This window comes from Rhineura floridana, chromosome 6 (genome assembly GCF_030035675.1).
Source record: "Rhineura floridana isolate rRhiFlo1 chromosome 6, rRhiFlo1.hap2, whole genome shotgun sequence".
NCBI classification, from domain to species: domain Eukaryota; kingdom Metazoa; phylum Chordata; class Lepidosauria; order Squamata; family Rhineuridae; genus Rhineura; species Rhineura floridana.
The window spans coordinates 119,710,232-119,736,700 of NC_084485.1; the positions used below are offsets into that span (position 1 = coordinate 119,710,232).

The 26,469-nt window shown below is 41.1% G+C and overlaps 1 protein-coding gene across 15 annotated transcripts in view; it reads right to left on the reverse strand.

Annotated features, from left to right (window-relative positions):
• ZNF644 (zinc finger protein 644) overlaps nucleotides 1-26,469 on the reverse strand; it is a 112,889-nt gene that overhangs the window by 64,503 nt on the left and 21,917 nt on the right. The window contains exon 1 of one of the 15 annotated variants that reach the window (XM_061633633.1): nucleotides 15,444-15,538. The exons of the other annotated variants lie outside the window; for them this stretch is intronic. The gene's annotated coding sequence lies outside the window, so the exon portion shown is untranslated. Of the gene's footprint in view, nucleotides 1-15,443; nucleotides 15,539-26,469 lie in introns of those variants that run through there. 15 annotated transcript variants of the gene reach the window in all.

A 26,469-nucleotide genomic window follows, 5' to 3' on the forward strand; every position in this document is an offset into this window, starting at 1 on the left:
AATACCACACAACTATTCATTGTTTTTGCTGCAACAACTAACCCTAATACCCTCTGGAAATTGTATATTCAAATATTTACAGATGAAATGTTATGAAGAAATGTTTATGGATGGCAATTCAAATACTGAGATCCAAATAAATTTTAAAAATAATCAAAAAATATCTATACATTTTTCAACCTTGTCTTTACCAGATACTTGTTTCACATGAAAGACGAAGTTCAGGATACTGAATTTCTATGTACAAAGTCAATCTCTGAATCTACATAGTGAAGCTGCAGATGGTAGACAGGCTTTGCACAAGAGAATCCTGACTCAATGCAGAGTTCTAGTCTTGAAGTGGGCATACAGAAAATAGTCTACAAATTTAGGTCCAATTTTTATTTAGTAAATAGAATAAAATCCTTCACATGTTTACTTGGAAGTAAGCTCCACTGTGTTCAACTGAGCTTCAGGCTTATTCCTAGATATGAGTGCATGCCAAGACAGCTTACATTCTGTTTTTAGTGGGCATATCCAAAAAATCTAAAAATATTCCCCCCATATTGAAACAGCTGAATATAGACAAACTGCAGTTATCACTAATTCTAGCAGATATTCAGTTTTTCAACTTCCTCCCCTCTCAGTGGACCTCAGCAGATTTACCTGGCAGTGGTGGCAGGCAGCAGCAGAGGTTTTTGGCTGGGGTGCCAGTTTAGTTTTCCACAAAGCCCCATAGTGATAGTGCATGGAGCTATTGTGAGAAATCTAAATAGTAGCTAGATCTAGTCACCCAGCTCTGCTCAGAGTACCAAGCCAGGGGAGGGGGGGCACAGCAGGCATCATTAGAACATTCTGCCAAGGTGCTGGGACCCTGGCAGCTGCCCACGGATACTAAATATTGATGCCAGCCCTGATGTTTGGTCCCTCTTCAGCCAGCCCTCAGCAGGCAAAATAAAAAAGCTGCAGGCTAATAAATTGTGGGTTTATTTATAAGACTATCGCTTCTACCACTACCATGCCAAAATAAATATTTCTTAGGAAACTGAAACTGTAAACAATAGGGCTGAGAAAAACATTATGTGAGATTTACATCTAGTTAGTGCTGAACTATAACAATTATCAAATTTAGATAAAAACAACCCAGATCCGTTTAATCAGAAATGGAAATTCAGAAAAAAGTGGGTGAGGTATGACCATTCTGGCAGGTTACTTTTAAACCTTGTTTCCCAGACATATCAATCACCTCAATCCAGGGAAGTGGTATGTCGGAGGACCCTGTATATCTGCTGCACTCGGAATCCATTAAGTGGTCAAAAGAGGATGAGGAGGAAGAAGTCACTCACTCCCCAACTTGTCCATCTAAAGATTGTTAAGTACTACAAGAATTGACCGAGCTGATTAAGTCCTTGTGAAACAGGAACCAGTTCACTATCATGACAGCTTAGGGAAGGAGGTTTCAGCTGTGAATACTTCAATTTATCCAGAGACCACACCTGGAAAATCTATGATGTGGACCACCAAATCAGATTATCCACAGGCTCCATATCTACAGCTGGTGTGTACATGTATGCAGCCGTGATTGTGTATGTTAAACTCCATCTGTGAATCCACAGAATTCTGCAGTTTTACACATATTTTGGTTTTGTTTTAACCCGTATGAAACTTTGTCCCTGTGCAAATCACTACTCTGTTCCAGAATTAAAACTTTAATAAAGACTGTCTTGAAGCAAGGCACTGCCACCAAGTGGTAGTCACATTCTGTGTCCAACCTCCAATTCAATCCACCTCACAAAGTGGAATTCACCTTCTGCAAAGTAAGTCTGAAAATATTTCATCATCAGTCTTGAAAGCATAAAATAAATTGAGCATTATCAGGCTGCCATCACCCAGCCCCTCCATGATAAAATACACAAGAAGTTCATTTTTAAGGCCTTTGACTTAACTGAAAGCCAATAGTTAAAGATATGCAAATAGATGACATTTCAGAAGCTGTTACAGAAATTCCTATCAACCTAATTCATTCCAAAATTAATTTATAAATGCCAACATTAATTTACATATTATTGTGGCTAATGCTCTTCCTTATCATTATTTTCTGATTATAAAATAAAGAGTATCAAGGGATTTTCATATATATGTAACAAAAGTATTAATGAATGCTAGAAGGCCGATACTAAAATGTTCATAACATGACTGGTCTCTAAAAAGTGTGAGCAATTCACTGGAGCCAGTTACCCAATGTTTATAAGAATTTTAACTGTGGTTAAAATAGTTTTCTTGCAGCAAGAGACGTATCAGCATTTTAGCATATTGGGTATCAGTATTTTATATACTAGTATTGTAGCATTTAAAAAGCTGTGCTGTATCAAAACTTAGATATGTTTAGAGTAACAATGAGACATGTTTGTCCCTTACATTTTCAGACACTCGTTTTTGATATGATCTCATTGCCAAACATATCTGACTTTTTTCCCCTCAGCAGCAGACTCTTCAGCCATATCAAACAGCTTCTGAGGGTCCCTTCAGCTTCAAGTTATTTACCCGGGAGCTGCTATTTGAGAAAACAGTCCCAAAGTCCACTGAGATATGCAGAACTAGTTGTGTGCATCTTTGGATCACAGCTAATGTGTTCAAAGGCCCAAAGACAGTTGACAGAACAAGATACAAATATGATATTGCCTTATATTTCATAAAAGTATTGCTCCTGCATAAACTACATTGAACTGGCTACTGCATAGCTTCAGTACTTGGCCAATTAATATTAACTAATAGGCAAAAAAACCCTTGCAGTTTAAGAATGTACCTATAGCCAACAGATGTTTCTATCAAACTTTAAAAAGCAAGGAAATAGTAAGTGCACCAGGAGAGTAGGAGACCTGATCTCCGCTCTGAGATATTGCACTGCCCTCAAATTTGTCAAAATGCAAACACAATTTGGGTTGGTCTCTCACAGTCCAATCCACTTCCTGTGTAGCTTGGAAGAATTTGGTAACGTGTCTGTGAGTGGTCAGGGGAGAAAGAATGAGGAGAGGAAGGAGAGAGGGGAAGGAAGGGGGGAGGCAGGTCTGATCATGTTTATGCTTTTTGGGTTTAATGGGATTTACTCCCATGCAATCATGCTTAGGATAGGTGAAAGTGACCTGGGGAATGGGCAGGGAGGGGGAAGGGGAGGAAAGGTAGGGAGGGGAAGATTACATGGGTGGGCACTGGGCAGAGGGAAAGCCCCTTTCCAAAAGGAAAACATTGTTTACAGTATCATTATTTTTCAAGGTTTCCCCCATCTTTTTATTCTACAGAAGACACATGTGGTCTTCCACTCAAATTTAAACCAAAGCTGTCCCTGGCCACATCCACACCAGACATTTATTCCACTTTAGATAGCTATGGCTCCCCCTCCCCCCATGAATCCTGGGAAGTGTAGTTTGTGAAGGGTGATGAGAGTTGTTAGAAGCAGGGCTGTGGAGTCGGAGTCTTGGAGTCGGAGCCAGAAGCAATTTTGGGTGGAGTCAGAGTCGGTAGAAATGTACCGACTCCAACTTTGACTCCTTCATAAATAGCAAATGTATATTAACTAATAATAACAAATTTACTGTAGTAAAATGGTAGCACAAGGCATTTCATCACCACCACATGAATCCAGAGCTTGGAAAAGTTACTTTTTAAAACTACAACTCCCACGAGCCTGGGGCTGATGGGAGTTGTAGTTTAAAAAAGTAACTTTTCCAAGCTCTGGATTCATGTGGTTGGTGATGAAATGCCTTGTGCTACCATTTTACTACAGTAAATTTGTTATTACTAGTTAATATACATTTGCCATTTATGAAGGAGTCGGAGTTGGACAGCAGAAAAATAGAGGAGTCGGAGTCGAAGGTCTGGCGTACCGACTCCACAGCCCTGGTTAGAAGACACACTATTACCCACACAGAGCTCACTATTACCCTCACAGAAGAGGGGCTGACTATTCAACCACTCTGACCACTGGAGCTCTGTCAGGGGAATAGGAGTCTAACACCTCTCAGCACCCTTCACAAACTACACTTCCCAGGATTCTTTAGGGAAAGCCAGGATTAAGTAAAGTTGTAAAAATGTGTGGTGTGTGTGTGGCCCCCTGATTAGCCAAGCCAAACAGCTGTGAGTCTGGCTTTTAGAACATTGACAGATGGTTCTTACTGAACATGCCTGTGCTATCATAGACTCCAATGTTAAATTTCTAAAATTAATTAAAAATCAGCCAGGCATTTTTTAAAGTTTTAAACTGTAGAAGATTATGGTCAGAGTATGGGGCAAGGTCAGTAATAGGATTACAGATACTCTGTGAACATGGCCGACTCTTAATTAATTTCAACAAATTGAGACCACTGAGTTGAAAGTGTAAAATGGGGGGGGGAGTCCAACAGGGATCTGGATTCCCCCCCCCATTTTACACTTCGAACTCTAGATTCTCTGTGAGCGTTTTGAAAACTTAGGGTTGTTAAGAAAGCATTTCTGAGTTCAGGAGTGTAAGTTTTGTAAGATCTAACATGGTAGAATGTGAAAAATCCATGTTGGCTATAGTATACAGCCACTTTTTTGGCTGTATAACACTTTTTATTAAAAAACTTGTTATTCAGTGCTCAGATATGAGTAGTGCTTGAAATGAACTAATTCACCAAACTAATTCAAAATCTTGAATTACATCTGAAAGTAGTTCCTATAGTTTACAAGTGAACTGAACATGAAGTTCCTTTTGCTGTGGAACTTTGGGTGATTTTTAATTCAATTTTAAATTTAACTCAGTAATTTATCTACATAGCAGTTTCATCAAATTTAACTATGTGGCTGACTGTGGGCATTGCATTTATTTTAACCTATCTGAAAAATGATGCTGCTATTTAAGCTTAAACATCGTACTTGTTGGGAAAAATAAATAAAACCATTGTTCACATTACACCTGGGGTTGTTTTTTTTGCTGTTTTCTTAGTCTTCTCAAATATATGATACTTTAGCAGAGCAGCTTGTAAACTTCTGAAGACTGAAAAAAATGCAGAAGACCATGTGAATGAACTGTGAACTACATTGGAATAGAATTAGCTTCTTTTTGGAGGGGGTGAACTGGAACTGGAACTAATTCCCTTTGTAATTAAACTTTCCAAGTAGTGGATATGTGTGACATACAACCATGGTGTTGGCAACCGGTTCAGAACCAAAAGCCTCCATGGATACTTTAGCTAAATGTTAGGAGCTGATCTTCCAGGTGTTTCTTTATATGATCACTATTGTAGCTGCATAAACATAGCAGACATTGCACTTCTGTTATAATGGCCACAATCACAAGAGAGGCAGGCAAAGACAACATTAGGGCCTGTTCCAGCTGGACCCCCTACAGGGCCAACTTTACATTTGATATCATTTATTTATTCTATCATTTTAAAATTGTAAACTGCTTTGGCAGAAAGGCAGCATATAAATTCAGTAAGTAAATCACACTAAACCATGGCTTAACACTACATACACAAGCAAGTAGTCACTCAAGCAAAACCTCAGGCTCACATGGTACCACCACCACTCTTCCTCTGTGGCCCAGAGAAGCAACTAGAAATGTGTACTTTCAGTGTGACGGAATCGCAGTATAGTATTATGTATGAACAGAGATTGTGGCTTAAAATAAACAATGGTCAGTTTCTAAACAACCCAACTTAAAACAGTGGGCGATGAAGCTGGCTTGTTTAACTAACTAGGCTTTGTTTAAAACCAATTCCTACATAATGCTAAACCAAGATTCTGGGAAACTGAAAATAAAATGTGAGCCAAGTCCTTTTCCACATGGACATCGGCAGAGTGGAACGCATATAACCAACTGATCAGCAGTGCTTGTAAAGCCAAGCCCCATGCCCAGCACTTGCAAAGCAAGCTGATGGTCAGTGCTTTGGTTTGCAAACCCTGTGCTCAGCACTTTCCAAGCCCCAAGCACAGGGCTTGCAAATCACCTTGCATAGTGCTTCCCAAGTAACCAACAACCTGCTGATTGCACAAGGGGCTAAGCAAGCTTTCTTTAGAAAGAAAAAAATGTTTTAAAACGAGCATTTTCACACTGCAGATGCTTCAAAGGGGCTCCCTCTAACTAACTATGAGCTGATCACTGGTTAAAGAGAGCCTCTTTGAAGGTATGCTCCCATCACCAACTAGCTGATTGGTGCTGAAAGCACATCTTCAAAAGAGGTCACTCTAACTGATGATCAACTGATTGTTACAGTAATCTCCTTTGAACTTTGACAGCTGTCAGTCACCCAGTGTCACTATGATGAGAGACGACTGACAGGTTGGTGGTACCACCCACATCTCAGTTGGCCCACAGGGGAGAAACGGATATGATCTGCAGGCCAGTCCTGGTTCCCCAATCCTGGCCTTGATTAATAATAGAAGTTTATGTAACATCCTCAGAAATTAATTTAATTTTAAATATTAAATTATATCTATAAAAATTTTCCAAAATCCTCTTGTTTGTTTAGGAGAGTGACTAGAATAAAGCAGATCGAACCTAGAAAAAAAACCTGGCAATATTTTGCTGATAATAAACGGAACAAGAACATTATATGAGGAGCAATAAAACAGAGAGGTTTGTCTTTCTTAGGTCAGGCCTATATAGGGGGAAAAACTCCTTCAGAACCATACTTTCCCACCAATAGTCAAAGCTCAAACGTCTTTCTCACTGACAATTAACTCAACTGACTAGCACCTCCAGCCAATCAGACCATGCAGTAAGCAAGACCAGTAACAGAATTAACCCCTTAAGTTACTGTTCCCTGTTGTTGTATTTCCAGCATCTTTCACATATCCACATGTAGATAAAATCCTCTATTTGTTCAATATCAGCATTTACTTTCTGCTTATGCATATTTTTAATTTTCCAAAATGTAAGATACCATTAGTAAATCATTTTATAACAGCTCTCTCTTATATTTAAATGAAATTGAAAACTTTACTGCTTTGGAAAATACAAATGTTCACAGTTATTCTAGAATAGATCTGATTTCTACTCCATGTGATTTTACACATTCCATCATGTGTGTATTTCATCCCCATCAAAGTGTATATTTGAGAGGCTGTTTTGTTTTGATTTGAATTCATTCAGCTTTCAGATTTTGTTTTAGTGTATCAAACACTCTTGTTTTGGTTTTGGGTTTTTAAAAAACACCTGGTGTGAAAATTATTGGTAAAAAAGTGTTTCCCTATCATTTCCAAATAACAATCCCATTATCTGTATGTGTTTTTCTATCTGTCTACACAATGTATTTACCAGCTGCATATATATCTATTTTATTGAAATTAAACTCTCATCATTAACAACAGAAGCCAATTGTGAAATTGATGGTGCTACTTTTTCAAAAACATCTAACAATGAAATAATAATCACACGCAAAGCTATTATATAGCTCTCCAGGATATACCACCACATCATCATCTAGTTCAAACATTTTGCGTAACAATTGTAATATTCCCCTCAAAACAACTTTTTCTTGTCATACGAAATACACTTTTTAAAAAAAGTTTTACTATTCCAGATGAATACAGATAGTTTTCTGTCATTCATTTCAAGTTTTCCATTACTGCAATGAGCATATTTTCAAACTGAAAATTAAATTTTCATAAAATTAATACCTGAATGAAAACTCTGCCTTTTGAGTTTCATTAAAGATATTCAACTTAAAAGTATGACTATTTAAACCGTTAAAATCTAACATAAAGATGCTGTCTTTTGCATGTTTTAATGGAAGGTGCCGTTTGTATAATGTTTTTTTAAAAGATTGTCTTACCCCTTACATACCCAATCGACCACTGCATTTTGTAGGTGAGGGCCTCCTGCAGATACCATCTCATCAGGAGGTCTGTTCCGTTCCACACAACATAGGAAGCGGACCTTTAGTGTTGTGGTACCTGCCCTCTGGAATTCACTCCCCGTAAATATTAGACAGAGGAAGGCAATGGTAAACCACCTCTGAATACCTCTTACCATGAAAACCCTTTGAATATATCCAAAAAAGATTCATAGGGTTGCCATAAGTCATAATCGACTTGAAGGCACATAACAACAAATATTAAACAGGTGCCATCTCTGTTGTCTTTTTGGTACCTATTGAAGACCATCCTCTTTCAACAAGCCCTTTAAGTAAAGACCTTATCAGTCTGCATCAGTGCTGGAATTGTTTTTAGATTTTTTCACAAAAGATGTTTTAAAAAATTATTTTTAAAAATGTTTGAGATTTTTTTAAAGACTTTTGTTTTTGAGATGTTTTATAGATTTTTTTGTGTTTTTGTTTGCAGTACTGGGCTCCTTCTGGGAGGAAGAGCAGAATATAATTTTCATAAATAAATAAAAGCGGACAGAAGGACAGCAAGAGAGGGAAGTTGAATGGTGGACCAAGTCAGAGTGAGTGACAGGTAAGGAGTGTCAACTGGAAGAGTGTGTTGAAAGGACCAGGAAAAAAGGCTGGTGGCCAAGATGGTTCAGTGTATTAGGAAGAAACATTATTTCCTATTCTTCAATGAATGACTACACATTTTTGGTTGCTACCTAAATAAATACAAAAGCTGGCTGAAATATCTGATATATCTGAGTGGTTTCCAGGACCTTTCAATCTTGCCTTTATCTACCCCATGGGTTACGAGCGCAGTACATGCATCCACAGGAGTCTTCCCTGGTGCTCACAGGGTCTCAGCCCCCCACCCTCCTTCCACAGAAATTAGACTTGGAAAAAAACTTCTACTGAGTCCAACCGAAGGCTTTTTTCAAGCTTATTTGCAGGGAAGAAGGGGGGCCATTTTAGAAAAGACACAATGAGGGAGGGAGGAGTTAACCCATTCCTTCCAAGCTGTGACTCTTCAAAATTGCTCCCACACTGCAATTAGACTTGAAAAAAGCCTTCTACTAGATTCAATAGAAGGATTTTTCAGAGCTAACTGTTGCCCTGGAGGAGGAGGAGGAGGTCTTCCTGGACAGCACAGCTGCGAAGAGAAGCTTAATTCTTGCCTCCACAGCTGCACTCTCCAGGACAATTGGCACTTTCCCACTATGTTTGGGAAAAAAGCAAAAATACCTTTTTCACAATGAATGGGGCAGAATGGAAGAACAAATGTGCATGGAAGTGTGTGGTTGCTATGCATGTATGTGCACACAGTTGCAGTTTGTGCACAGTGCCCACAACAGTTTCCCTAGTTTGCAAATATGCCCACTGGTCCAAAAAGGTTGGTGATCCCTGTTCTACACAAGCAAGCGTATTTAAAGAGAGTAAGTGGTAGCAGTGATCTACCATGGGTATATTTATGGTGAGTTTGGAGTGAGGCAATTAGACAACTGGTTACTCTGGCTTACCAAGTGATCTCTAGGAAGACCTGAGGGATGTCACACTATAATATGTCAGCAAGAAAATAGTAGTTGTTACAGCAGTAGTAATATACTGTTATAAATGCCCTTGGAGCATCCCAGAGATATTTGCTGTAAAAGGATAATGAACTGTATGAATCTTTGTTCTTACTACTAAGGTTTTATTATTCTTAAAGATAAACCTCTTACAAATTAAACTAACCACATTTCAGAAATACACACCCTAGAAAGTGAGTAAATGATTTTAACACCCACCTAAAATTGTTTCTGAAAAAGAGCAACAGTGAGAATTTGATAAAACAAACCTTTCCAAATAAATAAAAAAATTATATCCTAAGACAGGCCTTCCCAACTTGCAACTCCTACTTCTTATACAAAGGTTCTAAGGAAGAAAGGGTGGTAAATAGATAAACACGGAAATGCTACCATGCGGTGGGAGGTAATGCAGTAAGTATACTCATGGCTAGAATCATAGAGTTGGAAGGGGCCTTGTAGGCCATTGAGTCCAACCCCCTGCTCACAGCAGGAAATCCACAGCTAGAGCATCTCCTGCAGTTAGCTGTCCAGCCTCTGCTTGAAGACATCCAACGAAGGGGATCCCACCACCTCCCTAGGCAGTCGGTTCCATTGCCGAACTGCCCTTACTGTCAAGAAGTTCCTTCTAATGTCCAATCTGAATCTACGCTCCTGCAACTTAAAACCATTAGACCTAGTCCTACCCTCTGGGGCAGCAGAGAACAAGTCTGTACCCTTCAGGTACTTAAAGAGTGCAATCGTGTCACCCCTCAGCCTTCTCTTCACCAGACTGAACATGCCAAGTTCCTTCAACCTTTCCTCATAAGACTTGTTCTCCATACCGGCTATCATCCTTGCCGCCCTCTTCTGAACCCGCTCTAACTTGTCTATATCATTCTTAAAATGAGGCACCCAGAACTCAACGCAGTATTCCAGATGAGGCCTGACTAATGCAGAATATAGTGGGACTATTACTTCCCTCGACCTGGAAACTATAGCTCTGTTTATGCAGCCCAAAACCGCATTTGCCTTTTTTGCCACAGCATCACACTGCTGGGTCATGTTCAACTTGCGATCCACTACAATTCCAAGGTCCTTCTCACACGCACTACTGCTAAGCCGGGTATTTCCCATCCTGTACCCGTGCATTTTGTTTTTGTGGCCTAAATGCAGAATCCTGCATTTGTCTTTATTGAATGTCATTTTATTAATTTCAGCCCAATTTTCTAGTCTATCCAGGTCCCTTTGGATTTTATTCCTGTCTTCCATTGTGTTAGCTATCCCTCCCAGTTTCGTATCATCCGCAAACTTCATAAGTCTTCCCTCCACCCCATCATCTAAGTCATTGATAAAAATGTTGAAGAGTATCGGCCCCAGGACAGAACCCTGTGGCACTCCACTCGAAACCTCCTTCCAGTCCGAAGCAGAGCCACCAACGACCACTCTTTGAGTACGGTTTTCCAACCAGTTGTGAATCCACCTGACAGTATTTCCATGTAGTCCGCATTTGACCAGTTTGCTAATCAAAAGGTCGTGGGGGACTTTGTCAAACGCTTTGCTGAAATCTAGATAGATAACATCTACAGCATTTCCACCATCTACTAAGCTAGTGGCCCGATCAAAAAAAGAGATGAGATTAGTTTGACAGAATTTTTTCTTGACAAACCCATGCTGGCTCCTTCTAATCACAGCATTGTCATCTAGATAGTTGCCAATGGACTCTTTTATTATCCGTTCTAATATCTTTCCCGGTATTGAAGTCAGACTGACCAGCCTGTAATTCCCCGGATCTTCTTTTTTACCCTTTTTAAAGAGCGGGACGACGTTTGCCCGTCTCCAATCCTCCGGCACCTCTCCCGTTCTCCAGGATTTCTCAAAGATGATGGCAAGAGGTTCCGAGAGTACATCCGCAAGTTCCTTCAATACTCTGGGATGCAGTTCATCAGACCCTGGAGATTTGAACTCATTTAGGTTAACTAGGTATTTCCTGACTATCTCCTTATCAATCTCGAACTGCAGTCCCGACCCCTTACTGAGATTGCTACCGATGCAAGGTTGCACACTGTTCCCTTTTTGGGAGAAAACGGAGGCAAAATAGGTGTTGAGCAGTTCTGCTTTTTCCTCGTTATCTGTCAACATTTTGCCCTCCTCATTGAGCAGCAGTCCCACCGTTTCCTTGGTCTTTCTCTTGCTTCAAACATATCTGAAAAACCCCTTTTTGTTGTTCCTCGCTTCCCTCACCAGCCTCAGCTCATTCTGGGTTTTAGCTTTCCTTACGCTATTCCTGCAAGCCCGAGCCGCTCGTCGGTACTCTTCGTTGGTGATGCGTCCTTCCTTCCATTCTTTATACATGCTCTTTTTTACTTTTACCTCCTCCAGCAGTCTTCCGTGTAGCCACATTGGCTTTTTCCGATGTCTTCCATTTTTCTTCCTCTTTGGAATTGTTTGCAATTGCGCTTTTTGTAATACCTTCTTCATGAACTCCCACGCTTCTTGGGCTCCTTTTTTCTTTAGTCTATCTAGCCACGGAATCCTACCCATCCTTTCCCTGAGCTTGCTAAAATCGGCTTTCCTGAAATCCAAGGTCCATGTTTGACTATATTCTTCTTTGGCTTTCCCCAGAATCCCGAATTCCAGCATTACGTGGTCACTTTCCCCCAAGGTACCAACCGCTTTAATACCCATGACCAATTCGTCCGTGTTAGTTAAGATCAGGTCCAGGATTACCGATCCCCTTGTTCCTTCTTCTACTTTTTGAAAGAGGAAATTATCAGCAAGGCCCATCAGGAATTTGTTGGAGGCTTTGTGCTTCGCAGAGTTTGTCTCCCAGCAGATATCTGGGTAGTTGAAGTCCCCCATCACTACTACTTCTTGCCTCCTTGAGATTTCAGAGATTTGTTTGAGAAAGGCCTCGTCTACCACCTCTTCTTGGCCAAGGGGTCTGTAGTAGACACCTACTACCATGTCGGTTTTATTTGTTTATCCATTTATTTTTACCCAAATGGTCTCTATCGGACTACTTTGTTCGCTCTCTTGGATTTCCATAGAGGTGTATTTGTCTTTGACATATAATGCTACTCCCCCTCCTTTTCTGTTGCTTCTATTCTTTCTGTAGAGTTTATATCCTTGAATGGCTATATTCCAACCATGGGAGTCATTCCACCAAGTTTCTGTTATCCCTATGAAGTCATATTTGCCTTGATACACTAAGACTTCAAGCTCCCCTTGCTTGTTTCCCAAGCTCCGCGCGTTGGTATACAGACACCAGAAGTCTCTTTTGTCCCGATTGGATTCCTCCGTTAATATACCGTGAGCTTTGCCGTGCATCCCTTTCTCTCTCCCAGTGTCTCCTGTACCCTTCAAATTGCTGCGTTTACAACCCGCTATCTTTAGATCGGTCTTTAAGCTATCATCTCCATCCCCCAGAGGCTTTAGTTTAAAGCCCTCTTGATGAGTTTTGCCATACTTCTGCCAAAGAGATTCTTTCCAGTCCTCGTGAGGTGCAGCCCATCTCTTGCCAACAGTCCCCCCTCCAAGAAGCTTAGACCATGGTCCCAGAATCCAAACCTCTCCCGTCGACACCATCTGTGTAACCAGTCGTTGACCTGCAGTATCTTCCTTTCCCTTTGTAGTCCTCTATCCTTCACGGGAAGAATTGACGACAAAACCACCTGCGTCCCCAAATGCTTGACCATCCTACCCAGAGCCTCATAGTCCAAGGTGATCTGTTCCAAGGTGTTTCTGGCCGTGTCGTTCGTTCCCACATGGATGAGGAGAAAGGGGTACCTATCTTGTTTCCCAATGAGCCTCGGCAGGTTGTCAGCGACGTCCCGAATGCGCGCCCCAGGGTGACAACAGACTTGTCGATTCATTTTGTCCGGCTGGCAGACCGGTGCCTCTACCCCCCTGAGCAACGAGTCTCCAACCACCAGCACCCTCCTCTTTTTGCCGCGAGCAGTGGTTGCATCAGCTTCCTTCTTCCGAGGTGTGGAGTCTTCCTTTGCAGTCAGTGTCTCTTGATGCAGGTGAGTTTGTTGAGGCTCTTCAGAGGTGCTGTCTACTGAGAGACACTGAAAGCGATTTGTTAGTTGCATCAGTTCTGAATCCCTCATAGTTTCCCCATAGTTACATATTATTTATTTATTTATTTATTTATTTACCACCCCATAGCTGAAGCTCTCTGGGTGGTTTACAGCAATTAAAAACATTAATAACAAATATACAAATTTTAAAACACAAAAAAACAATTTAAAACACAATTTTTAAAAAATTTAAAAACAATTTAAAAACACTTGCTAAAATGCCTGGGAGAAGAGGAAAGGCTTGACCTGGCGCCGAAAAGATAACAGTGTTGGTGCCAGGCGTACCTCATCAGGAACATCATTCCATAATTTGGGGGCCACCACTGAGAAGGACCTCTCCCTTGTTGCCATCCTCCCAGCTTCCCTCAGAGTAGGTACCTGGAGGAGGACCTTGGGTGTTGAGCGTAGTGTACTAGCAGAGATAACGCTAATATATATGTTATATATGCTAACATATATTAGCAGAGAAGTGGCAATAATGCTGAAGGTAGTCATCTAATAACAGACAATATCAAGCAGTAACGAAATTTCTAAAATCATCTTTTTCTCTCTCAACTTCATCCTGATTAAATTCAAAGCCACCTGCTATTTCATTTATCATCAATAAATAAACTACATTCAGGTTACACAACTTTTCATGTAATCAGTTTTGGTTTATACGCAGACCCCCAAAGTGGCTTCTTTTTGGGTAGAGGCTGCTTGCATATTAATTTCATTATCAAAACTTAACTGAAATACAGTGATGTCTACATATTCCTGAACTATATTCCCAAATACTGTGACAGACAACAAAAATTGATCTTGTGAGCCCTCAGGATCATGGAAAGATTCATGCTCCAATGCTGGAAGAACCAATCTCCACTGTCAACCCTTCTTTTCAACATAGAATTTTCCTGTCCTAACCACATTTGAACATGTAGTTGACCATTCGTAACAGCTCCCAGACACTTATCTGGGTTGCATATATATATAAATTCCTATTCCTATCCTATATATATATATACCTAGCTGCCCTCACAACACTAGTTAACTTGGTTGTACCTACATTCTCATCCCTTGTGTTTTTGGGCTGTAAGCCTTCCCTTTGTGGCTTAACTCCATGTCCTACCTCTCTCCCATGCCATTGCTATGGATTGAATCCAATGAAGTAATTGCACGAATGGAACTTACGCTCACACAATGCAACGTCTCCCTCTCCTGCTCCTGTGCATCCCTAAACACCCCCACCAAATCTGCTAGGGAGGGATGACGGAAACTCCAAAGAGATTTGTGGAGGATATGGGGCCATGCCGGGGGGGGGGGGGGAGAGAGATTCATTACACGACCAAAGTCATTCCTCTCATGCAATGACTTTGTTGGATACAGCTATGCCTGTACTGTTTAAAACAAAAATAAACTCTTCATGTATAAAGCTGTGATTGGAGAGGGTTTAATTCAGATAAGAGTAAAATGCAAACCAAAGAGCAGGCTCTGATATAAGGATTACAAGTATACCGCATGCTACCTCTGTGGCATTTTTAAGCTACACATACCGAAGTGTTCTTAGCACTTCACACTTGGTTAGTTTATCACATCTTGCACTAGCATCACTAGCTATATTAACGTAAAGGAACTCCAAATTTACAAGAGATATACTCACTGGGACCAAAAACCGAGAGTATTATACGCATTACAATACCAAACAAGGTTACAAACTATCTTCGGTAGGAGCCACCATTGAGTATCATGAAAATTTTTTAGCAAGGGGTAACTTCTGTTTTGGTGAAAGCCCCAGCACTGGCAATTTCTGTATCAATAATATCAACAAAGAAAATTGTCACAGCACCAATTTTAACCATACAAGAGAGGCTTCTTTGGGTCACAGTGGAAAGATAATTAGAAATGCCAACTTGGTATGCTGTGGTAGTGAAAAAAAATTCACTATTAGAAATTATTGTTTCTGATAATTAGGGATTGTAAATAGAAGCATCACCATAATACTATTATGCACTCTCAATCCACACCTGAAGTACTGTGTCCAGTTGTGAGCACATTTTAAGGAGGATACTGACTAGTTGGAGCATGTCCACAGCAGGATGACAGGATGGTGAAGGGTCTGGAGGCCAAGCCCTATGCAAAATGGTTCAAAGAGTGGGGAATGTTTAACCTGGAGAAGAGACAATTAAAGCAGGGGGTCATGAAAAATGTCTTCAACATCTGAAGGGCAGTCATACTTGTTTGTTCTTTGCTATTCCAGAGCGTAGGACTAGAAACAAAGGGCAGAAATTTCAGAGAAGTAGATTCAGCTAAACATCAGAAGAAATTTAACTGTCAGAGCTGATCGATAATGATTCAGACTGCCTTGGAAGATTACAGGCTCTCCTTTGCTAGATGAAAACTATGTCACACATTGTTGTTGCATCCTGCACTGCAGATCTTACACTGAGCATGGGATTGACCTAGATAACCTCCAAGATCCTTTCCAACTTTATGACTCTGAGGTCTATGGTACAATTAGACATTATGTACAGTTTTAGTAACACCATCTTTAAAAATGTGTCAGAAAAGGGCAAATAAAGGTAACTGGAGTACCTTCTCATGAAGAAAAATGTTAGCTTTATCATACAGGAGGAAAGAAGGACATGATACAGGTGTATACAATTATGAGTGGCAGGAAAAGATAAAGAGAGATATCCCTCTCCACCAACCCATACCTAAGAATTCAGTATCATCCTACGAAACAGGTAATTGCCAGTTCAGGACAGACAGGAGAAACTATTTCACACCAAGCATAATTAATGAACAGTGTTGCCTAGCACAACAGCTCTATTCACGTTACTTGCATATAAGGGACTCGTGGTTTCAAGCTAGACCGTAGCCATGTTTCTTGCCATTCCCCCACCAACCACACATTTACAACTGCATGCAGAAGAACCTCTATGCACAATCAGCTCCACAGGAGCTCATGCATTCAGGACACCAGATAGCATAGTGATCCCAATCACATGGATTTCCTACACATGAGCAGCTGTTCACACGTAGGGGTTTCCTTGCAGACAACTCAACACATGGTCAGAGGGCAGAGCTGGCAAAAGAAAAATGAGTAGTTCCTCTCCAGCTTGAAACTGTGAATGCCCAACATGCTAGTAATGCATGAACAGGGATAATGTGGTAATGATCACTAGTGTAGAGAGTTAGAGCATTGGACTATGACCAGGGAGACCAGGGTTCAAATTCTACTCAGTCACAAAGCTCACTGGATGACCTTGGGCCAATCATTGCCTCTAAGCCTAACCTACCTCACAAGGTTGTTGTGTGGATTAAATGAGGAGAGGGAGAACCATGTACGCTACCTTGAGCTCCTTGAAGAAAAGGTGGGATTTAAATGCAATAAATAAATAAAAACCCTCTGCCAACAAATGGGGTTAAACAGATTCCAATAGCACTAAACATTTCAAAAAACTTTTGTGTCAGTCTTCAACAACTCCATATTCCAGGTAGACCTCAACCATGACAAGGTGAGAATTTCCATGTGATGTTTCACTTTAGTGAAATTTTAAATGTTTTTATTTTGTGGCTTTTGAAGTCAATTTTACCCCTGCGAAAACCAAGAAACATCTAGAGATGCAGCCTCAGAACTGATAAAGCCTGCCACAGCAGATACCAAGAAAAGGGAAAGGTATTGCTGTCCAGTCAATGCAATGAGAAAAATGATCAACTTTTGAAATCTTCAGGTTAGATGCATCTTCTGGAAGACAGTAAAATATTTTCAAAGAGTGAGGAACAAGCTTACATCTGGCAGGCTCTTCAAATCCCACTATAGATTTGAAGGATGCTGGAAAAGGAAGAGTGTTTTGCTATTGGGGTAGAAGGAAAAAATAAGTTCACACCCACTGAACTGATGTGTTTGTCAGATGAAGGCATGGTACCCTCAGTGGCAGATACACTTGTATAACAATAGCTTTATCACACAATTTTTGGAACTGTTCTGAGGAAAAAAGTATTATCTTGTGGCTGCATTCCACTCCATCCCAAGATCCTTCTCCTCCCTCCCTCTAACACCCTGCATGTAGCAGGAGATACAGAAGAGGACTCTCTGGACAGAACTGAGAAGCCCTTGGGGGTGGGGGTGTAGAAGAGGATGAAATAAACTTCCTTATATTGAAGACAGATGAAGACAGATGAACCCAGTGTATGTGTTTGGCCTTTTATTTAAGGTTGGATTAGGGTGGTGTCTTGAGAAAGTTCCTCCACACATAGGAAGCAACTGGAGGGATCCATCCTATGCCACCTGGACAGTGAGAAAAACAATGGGCAGGAGACCCCAAGCACTTCTGCAATGTGGAGACCATAATAGCTGGTTCTATCCCTGCTGCAGGAAAAGGAAGAAGTACGTCTCTCTCACTCCGCATAATGACTCCTAGGCAAAACGAGTGACTGCTTCAGCCACAACATCTCTCCCAATCCCCGCTTGAGTTACATCTGCAAGAAAGATAGCAGGAAATGAATGCCATGAAAGCTAGTCTTCAAGAGTCTATGGTCAAATGTGGCTTTAAGACACCTAATAAAATCAGGGTGCAGAATCTCTCACCACCCCTTTAATGTTTCTTGGCTCTTCCTGTGCCTCAGCAGGGGAGGAGAGACTTTGGGAAGGAGGCTCCTCACACTAAGGAAAAAACGCTGAGCTGGAGATGCTAGATACATTTTCCAATAAAACACTCCTCAGCAATGAGTGTATCAGCTCTTCCCCCATGGATATTGCTGGATAACAGCTATGGGTAAGAGAGATAACACTTGAAAGCATTATTGGAGCACCTAAGAAGGTCACTCCTCAACCCATCCTATCTGAGCTGATTTAGAGGGAGCACTGAGGGGATGAAGAGGCCATATTGCTGTGCTCTCCTTTCCATTGTTTATCTTTCAATTCTTCAACAGTTTGATTCTCCCTTGCGTTATTCTTCTGTTTTGTGAAGCTCTACAGAGTTCAACAGCAAACTCTGCCTCCCTGAAACAAGGCAGAAAGTCAGCATGGATTCTAGTGAAGTCCCTTCCAGGAAACATCTTTAAACCATGTCCTCCAAGCCTAAACTATAGGATGTTTTTGTTGCTGAATTGTTTTACTGATGTGCTTGCTGCCCTGAGCTCCTTCCAGAAGAAGTTGTTGTTGTTATGTGCCTCCAAGTAGACTACGACTTATGGTGACGCTATGAATCAGCGACCTCCAAGAGCATCTGTTATAAACCACCCTGTTCAGATCTTGTAAGTTCAGGTCTGTGGCTTCCTTTATGGAATCAATCCATCTCTTGTTTGGCCTTCCTCTTTTTCTACTCCCTTCTGTTTTTCCCAGCATTGTTATCTTTTCTAATGAATCATGTCTTCTCATGAGATGTCCAAACTATGATAACCTCCGTTTCATCATTTTAGCTTCTAGTGACAGTTCTGGTTTAATTTGTTCTAACACCCAATGATTTGTCTTTTTCACAGTCCATGGTATCTGCAAAGCTCTCCTCCAACACCACATTTCAAATGAGTTGATTTTTCTCTTATCCGCTTTTTTCACTGTGTCCAACTTTCACATCCATACATAGATAGGAAATATCATGGTCTGAATGATCCTGACTTTAGCGTTTAGTGATACATCTTTGCATTTGAGGACCTTTTCTAGTTCTCTCACAGCTGCCCTCCCCAGGCATGTCATCGTCATCATCTTCAAATACTGAATGGTAACCTATCTTTGGGGGGTGAACATCAACTCAGTGTGCAGTAACAAGAGGTAGACTTTGGGAATGAATAAAGAATTGGAAATAAGTCAATATCATAATGTCTGCTTATATTTATAGTGCAGCCACAGTTGTGTTGCTGTGTACTGTTCTGGTTGGTCATCTCAAAAAGGATAACATTACATTAAAAAGTACTAAAACAGCTAAAACAGTCACAAGGCTAGGAGAAAAACAAATGTATTTGAGACTTTTCATTTTAGAAAAAGACTAAAGGGAGACATGATAGATTTTATAACATTAGGAATGGTATGAACAAAGAAGTTTATAAAATGATTAACGATGCAGAAAAAGATTTTTCTCCCTCATAACCCAAGAAGTGAGGGATACCAAATAAAATTGATTGACAGTAGATTCAAAATAGAGGAGATGAAGAGCTATTTCACAAAACACAGTAAAACATATGGAATTCACTGCTACAGGATGTGTGATGGGCAGTAGCTTAGATAGCTTAAAAAAAGGATTAGACAAATTGCAAGGATAGTTAGTCAACAGCGAAGTGGAACCTCCCATGTTCATAGGCAGTATGTATGAATACCAGATGCTAGACATTTTTTTAAAAATTAAAAGCTGTTGCTTTTATAGCATGATTACAGACTTCCCAAAGGTATCTGGATGAGCTCATCTCTGGCAGTTATGCAGGGAAGTCAGGCTTCAAGTCAGGAACTACTTTGTTTTCTGTTAGAATTCCAAGGTCTACCAAACAGAGCCAGGTACAACAGGCATGCACTTAGAATTTAAGAATTCTGAGTCCAGGAATTTGTTTTAAGCTCCAGAAGCTGAACCCACAGTCCTTCACATAAAAAACCACTCTTGTTCACCCCTGCCTCCCCCCCCCCGCTCCTTTTCTTTCATTCCAGCAGTATAATTTAATTGGTCAGGGGGCATTTTGATTGGCAATTGTGGAGACAATTGGGAGTGTGAAATCCTTGCTGATCTACTCCCAGAGATCTACTAGTACATTTCAGTCTACCTTCTACCTCCCTTATAAGGCTTTTTAAGGCTACAGAACTTTAAAAATAAAAATCTGCAACGTTTTGTTCATTTAGCCATTTCCAAACTGTTTTTATCACCATTTTGCCATTTTGTTTATTATTTTATCTTGTGTTATTTTAATAGTGTATTCCACCTTGAGCTTTGGAAAAGCAGATATACTTTATGGAATTTTGTATACCGCCTTGGTATGCAATTGTGCCCTGAAAAACTGTTCATAATCTGGTTGGCTGGCTGCCATTGGAAATAGGATGTTCAACTAGATGGATCCCCAGTGTGATTTAGCAGGTAGATCCAGCAAGACAATAGTTATGTACTAATATTTTGCAATAAAATCTACATTTGTTGAAACTTGTTCTGTGCCACTCATACATGTGTCCAAATGTTCTACAATATTAACCTCCCTCATCATCCATATCATGTACAGTTCTTGGGTACTGAGATTCAATTACTGAGAAAGCTCAGCAGGCCACACACATATCCTGGGCTTCAAGTAGACCCACTTGAACCCAATACACATGAACAGTCTGCAAAGAAAATGATATGGATCCAGTATATGAAGAAAGACTAATACACCACATATAAATAATCTGCTTACCATGCCTCCCACTCTCTTAGCATTTAAGCCTCAATTAAAGTTTTTTTTTTTCCCTGATTCAAAGTGGTGCTTGATCAAGAAATATAATGCTACTTATGTTTTTGTCATCTGTGTTTTTGGCTGTCTTACTTCAATTTTAATTTATTGCTCTGTTGTAGGATATTTTTAAATAGTAACCGCCTTAAGGTCTCTATGTGGTAGAAATATTTTAAAAAATAAGGTAAAATATCAAGCACACACAGACAGCGCAGTTAGAATACATATGCCTGTTCTATCTCCTTTTTGCCACCCCTATCCAAGATGCTCCAAATAGATCCATGATGAGCCAAGCCCCACAGAACTTCCTTCATACCCATGCAATCCTAATGGACTCTTTCCTAATTAAGTTCCCACAAATCAGAGGTTCTCGAACTGTGGTCCAGGAACCACTGGTGGTCTGCAGGCTCAATTCAGGTGGTGTGTGGAAAGAACAGCAGAGAATATCTGCACTTGGCCCTGGACTTCATTGCTTTTATTATGTGTTATATCAGGAGTGGGGAACCTCTGGCCCTCCAGAAGTTGCTGAACTAACTCCTATTATCCCTGACCATTGACCATGCTTTCTGGGGCTGATGTGAGCTGTAGCTCAGCAACATCTGGAGAGTCAAAGGTTCCCCACACCCGAGGTATATATATGCTTTGATGTGTAGAACAAAAATGTTTAAAAAGTGGTCTGCTGAGACCCCCAACAATTTTCAAGTGGTCCAGTGCTTGAGAACTACTGCCTTAAGCATTTCACTTAGCCCCAAATCAAACATCCAGCCTTGCTTGCATAGCCAATGTCACCACATATGACCTAATTCTGCATTGCTTTTCCCTCTGCTCTGCCATCCCTTATTTCCTATACTCTCCTTATCTTTGCCTCTGCCCAGAATGTCTTACAAAAGGAATTCTTGCTGCCAAGCCTTTTCTTTCCTTATCACCGAAAACACAGCCAGATCATTCAGGATGCTTTTTTTCTAGAGAGCTACATTATGTTCCAACTGGAGCCAGCTCTTAAGACAGAACAGTCTTTTTCAGGATACTAGCTGTCCAGCAATGAAAGAACATGCTAAGCCATGCCTTGCACAACTCAAACTATTCAAAGCTCACCATCCACATAGGGAAAGAAATTCCTTCCAGGTAAGTAGCTGACCAAGTGCATAGTTCAAACTACAACAACATAGAGGTACATTGCAGGCTGGTGAAGTGTTTTACACTTGCCTGCAAAGTTGGTGTAATATGAAGCTACACTTGAAGTATTAAGAACCTACATAAATAAGTTAACGTGGAGCAAGTTATCTTCCAAACAGTTCTATTTAGATGGAATATAATAGTCCTTTCTCTGTAGTAGAGTTCCATACAAAGGTCGTTATAGATAACAATTTCCACTTGAATGACATGGAAGACAGTTTGGAATCAGGGTTGACAAAAATCAATGTGTTTTTTTAAATTGAATTATTTAATTTAAATCAGATTTTTACTTTTCTTAATCAGATTTCAAACTTTTCTTAAAACAGTTAGTTAAAAAAGAGCCTAGGTCAAAGATAGTATCATGAGTACTAATTATACAACTTCTAATTATACTCTATGAATATGTTAACAGTAGTTTATGGAGATGGGAAATAACCTGATCAGTTCTATTCTGCAGGTGGTGTACATGAAGTATACACTCGCTCTCTCGCTCATACTCTCTCTAAGTGCAAAGATAGAGAAGGTCAATGAATAAAGAATTTGGGGACACAGAGGAGATCTGAACAAGACTACTGAAGTGGTAAACCAGCTCTTAACAGTAGTAGCCTCTTCTACAGGTGTAGAGATTTTTTTTCTTCCTTTGGACTAATTCATTCTAAACTGAGAAATAAGTTGGGAACTAAAAAAGCACGAAAGCTTATATATCTATTCCAGAGAATGAACAAGGAAGACAAGGTGAAGATAACGACGACTATGTTAACTGTGCCACACAATATTTTAAGTTTCTCATGCTGACTTGGTTGAAATTGACTAACATTTATTTTATTTATCTAAAAATTGAAATAGTTATCAATTCAAACATCCATGTGCATGTTTTGTTAATGTTGTTTGTTGAAGAAGAAAACTAATCAGAAAAATAAATATTATTAGTACAGTTTAAAACCCTGTTTGGTGGTGGTGATTCTGGCACATCATGACAAAAATATCATGATTAATTGAACAGTTGGAGCAGGTTCATCACCTGAATAACTTCACAAGTCCATTCTGCTTTAGTACTAAAATGACCAAATTATCATCTATTTTTGATGAAAATTAATCTAAAAACAATTCAGAATATATATTTAGATTGTACTAAACAATAATGCACCTCTCTTAAAATGATGATTAAATAGAATCTTCCTCACTAGTGATTTAAACTGTGATTTAAATCATCAAAATCGAGTCCTTCAGAGAAGCAAATTAAATCAATTTGATTTAAATCAAATCAACCCTATTTGGAATGCCATCTGTCCATCCGTCCATTTACTGTTTGTTTGATTTATATCCCACCCTTTCTCCCAGCAGGAGCCCAGGGCGGCAATTCATATGTATTTATAAACATATGTGTATATTGCTATTCATTAAAAACATCAAAGGTGATTACAACAAATAACACCAGCACAATAAAACAATTTGAAAATACAGTAATAATAAAGGTCACCTACTGCAAAAAGACATCTTAATTGCCGGCATAAGCCTGATAGAACTGAAAGGTTTTCAGCAGGCATTTAAAGGTTAAAACATATTGCGCCTGCTGAATCTCTGTTAGCAAAGCATTCCCGAGAACTGAGCCAATACACTGAAGGCTCAATTTCATGTCGATGTTAAACAAACCTCATCAACTCGGGGAACAACCAGCACCATTCCTGCAGATGATCTCAGTGATCAAGCATATAAGGGCTCAAGTGGTCCCTAAGATACACTGGTCCCCAGAGCTTTGTAAATATATACAAGGACCTTGAACCTCACTCGGTAGTTGATGGGCAGCCAGTGCAGATGTTTTAACAATGGTGCCACATGTTGTCAGCTATCACCAGTCTGGCTGCCACATTTTACACCATTCTTCTGCGGCTACAGGCATCCTCCTGCAGCACCTTACTCATGAACTATGGCACTTCCATAGAATTTTGGTCATGCTATACAGTAGGGCCCCACTCATACGGCAGGTTAGGTTCCAGACCCCCGCCGAAAAGCAAAAACTGCCAAAAAGCAGATCAGCTGTAGTGCGGGGTGTGGAACCTAACCTGCTGATCGCGCCAGAGGAGGAGAAGATCAGCTGCACGCTACAGCTGATCTTCCCCTCCTCCGGCGCAATCAGCTGGAGTGCGGGAGTCTGATCGCCCCAAGGAGGAGGAGATCAACTGTAGTGCACTACAGCTGATCTTCCCCTCCTCCAGCCAGATCAGCTGGAGAGCGGGGAGCTCCAGCCCCCCTTCCAGCTGATCGCCCCGCTGGTGCCGTATTAGTGGAACGCTGAGAATCGGGCCGCCAAGAAGCGGGGCCCTATTGTAATTCAAGGATGTTTTAATAATAGCCAATGTAACGTAACGTATTATTATATAATGCCAATAGTCTAAATATGTAGAAAAGAATAATGGAGTTGTACACCCCAAAATAAGCCATGGGACACCACAAATGATAGACCCACATCTCCAAGACAGTGACCCCTACAAGATGGTATTGAATCGCACCTGGTCCAACGTTTCACTTGGACAGAGAACACTATCAAGCATAGCACCCTCATGCCAATAAAAGCCAAAACTGTTTAAAAAAATTAAGCCAAAATTTAAAAAAAATACAAAATAGTATTTTTTCAAAAATGATGTACCAAAATGTCCAAGGAAGTGTCACTATGAGCGGAGCTTTTTAAAATTGTACGAGGGCTTTTACATTCTGGCCCTCGGGACATTATAGATTCATCTGTAGCCCGCTGTGATGAATTTGCCAGGCATTTTCAAGATAAGATCGCTTGCATTCGTCGGGACTTAGACTCCAATATTATAGCAGTTGGTCCTAATGAAGCATCCAGAGCACGGTCTTGTCCCCATTTATTGGATGAGTTCCAGTCGGTGCAGCTTGAGGATGTTGACAAGATCCTTGGACTGGTGCGGGCGACCACGTCTGTTCTGGACCCTTGCCCCTCTTGGCTGGTGAAAGCTAGCAGGTCCGGAACCGCCGACTGGGCCAAGGAGGTAATAAATGCCTCTTTAAGAGAGGGAGTGGTCCCTGACTGCCTAAAAGAGGCGGTGGTGAGACCACTCCTGAAGAAACCCTCCTTGGACCCAGATAACCTGAACAACTATAGACCTGTGGCGAATGTTCCGTTCCTGGGCAAGGTCCTGGAACGGGTGGTTGCCGGCCAACTCCAGGGGCTCTTGAATGACACTGATTATCTTGATCCATTTCAATCCGGTTTTAGGCCCGGTTTTGGCACCGAAACAGCCTTGGTTGCCCTGTATGATGACCTCTGTCGGGAGAGGGACAGGGGGAGTGTGACTCTGTTGATTCTCCTTGATCTCTCAGCTGCTTTTGATACCATCGACCATGGTATCCTTCTGGGGAGACTCACGGAGTTGGGAGTCGGGGGTACTGCTTGGCAGTGGCTCCACTCCTACTTGGTGGGTCGTCACCAGAAGGTAGTGCTTGGGGAACACTGCTTGACACCCTGGACTCTCCATTGTGGAGTCCCGCAGGGATCGGTACTGTCCCCCATGCTTTTCAACATCTACATGAAGCCGCTGGGTACGGTCATCAGGAGTTTTGGGGTGCGTTGTCATCAGTATGCTGATGACACGCAGCTCTATTTCTCCTTTTCATCCTCTTCAGGTGAGGCTGTTAACGTACTAAACCGTTGCCTGACCGCGATAGTGGACTGGATGGGGGCTAATAAACTGAAGCTCAATCCAGACAAGACCGAGACGCTGCTGGTGAGTGCCTTCACTGCCCAGATGGAGGATGTTCATCCTGTTCTTGATGGGGTTACACTCCCCTTGAAGGAACAGGTTCGTAGCTTGGGAGTTCTTTTCGATCCTTCCTTGTCTCTCGAGGCCCAGGTGGCCTCGGTGGCATGGAACGCTTTCTACCATCTTTGATTGGTAGCCCAGCTACGTCCCTATCTGGACAGTGATGACGTCGCCTCAGTTGTTCACGCTCTGGTAACTTCTAGGTTGGACTACTGCAATGCGCTCTACGTTGGGCTGCCCTTGAAGATAGTTCGGAAACTACAGTTAGTCCAGAATGCAGTGGCCAGACTATTGACGCGGACCAGACGGTCTGCTCATATAACACCTGTTCTGGCCCGTCTGCACTGGCTTCCTATTTGTTTCCGGGCTAAATTCAAAGTGCTGGTTTTGACCTATAAAGCCCTACACGGCATGGGACCGCAATACCTGGTGGAACGCCTCTCCCAATACGAAACTACCCGTACACTGCGCTCGACTTCTAAGGCCCTCCTCCGAGTGCCATCACATCGAGAAGCTCGGAGGGCGGTGACTAGATCCAGGGCCTTTTCGGTGGTGGCCCCCGAATTGTGGAATAGTCTCCCCGATGAGGTACGCCTGGCGCCGACGCTGCTATCTTTTCGGCGCCAGGTGAAAACCTTTTTATACTCCCAGGCATTTTAAAAATTTTAAATATTCTTTTTAAAGAAAT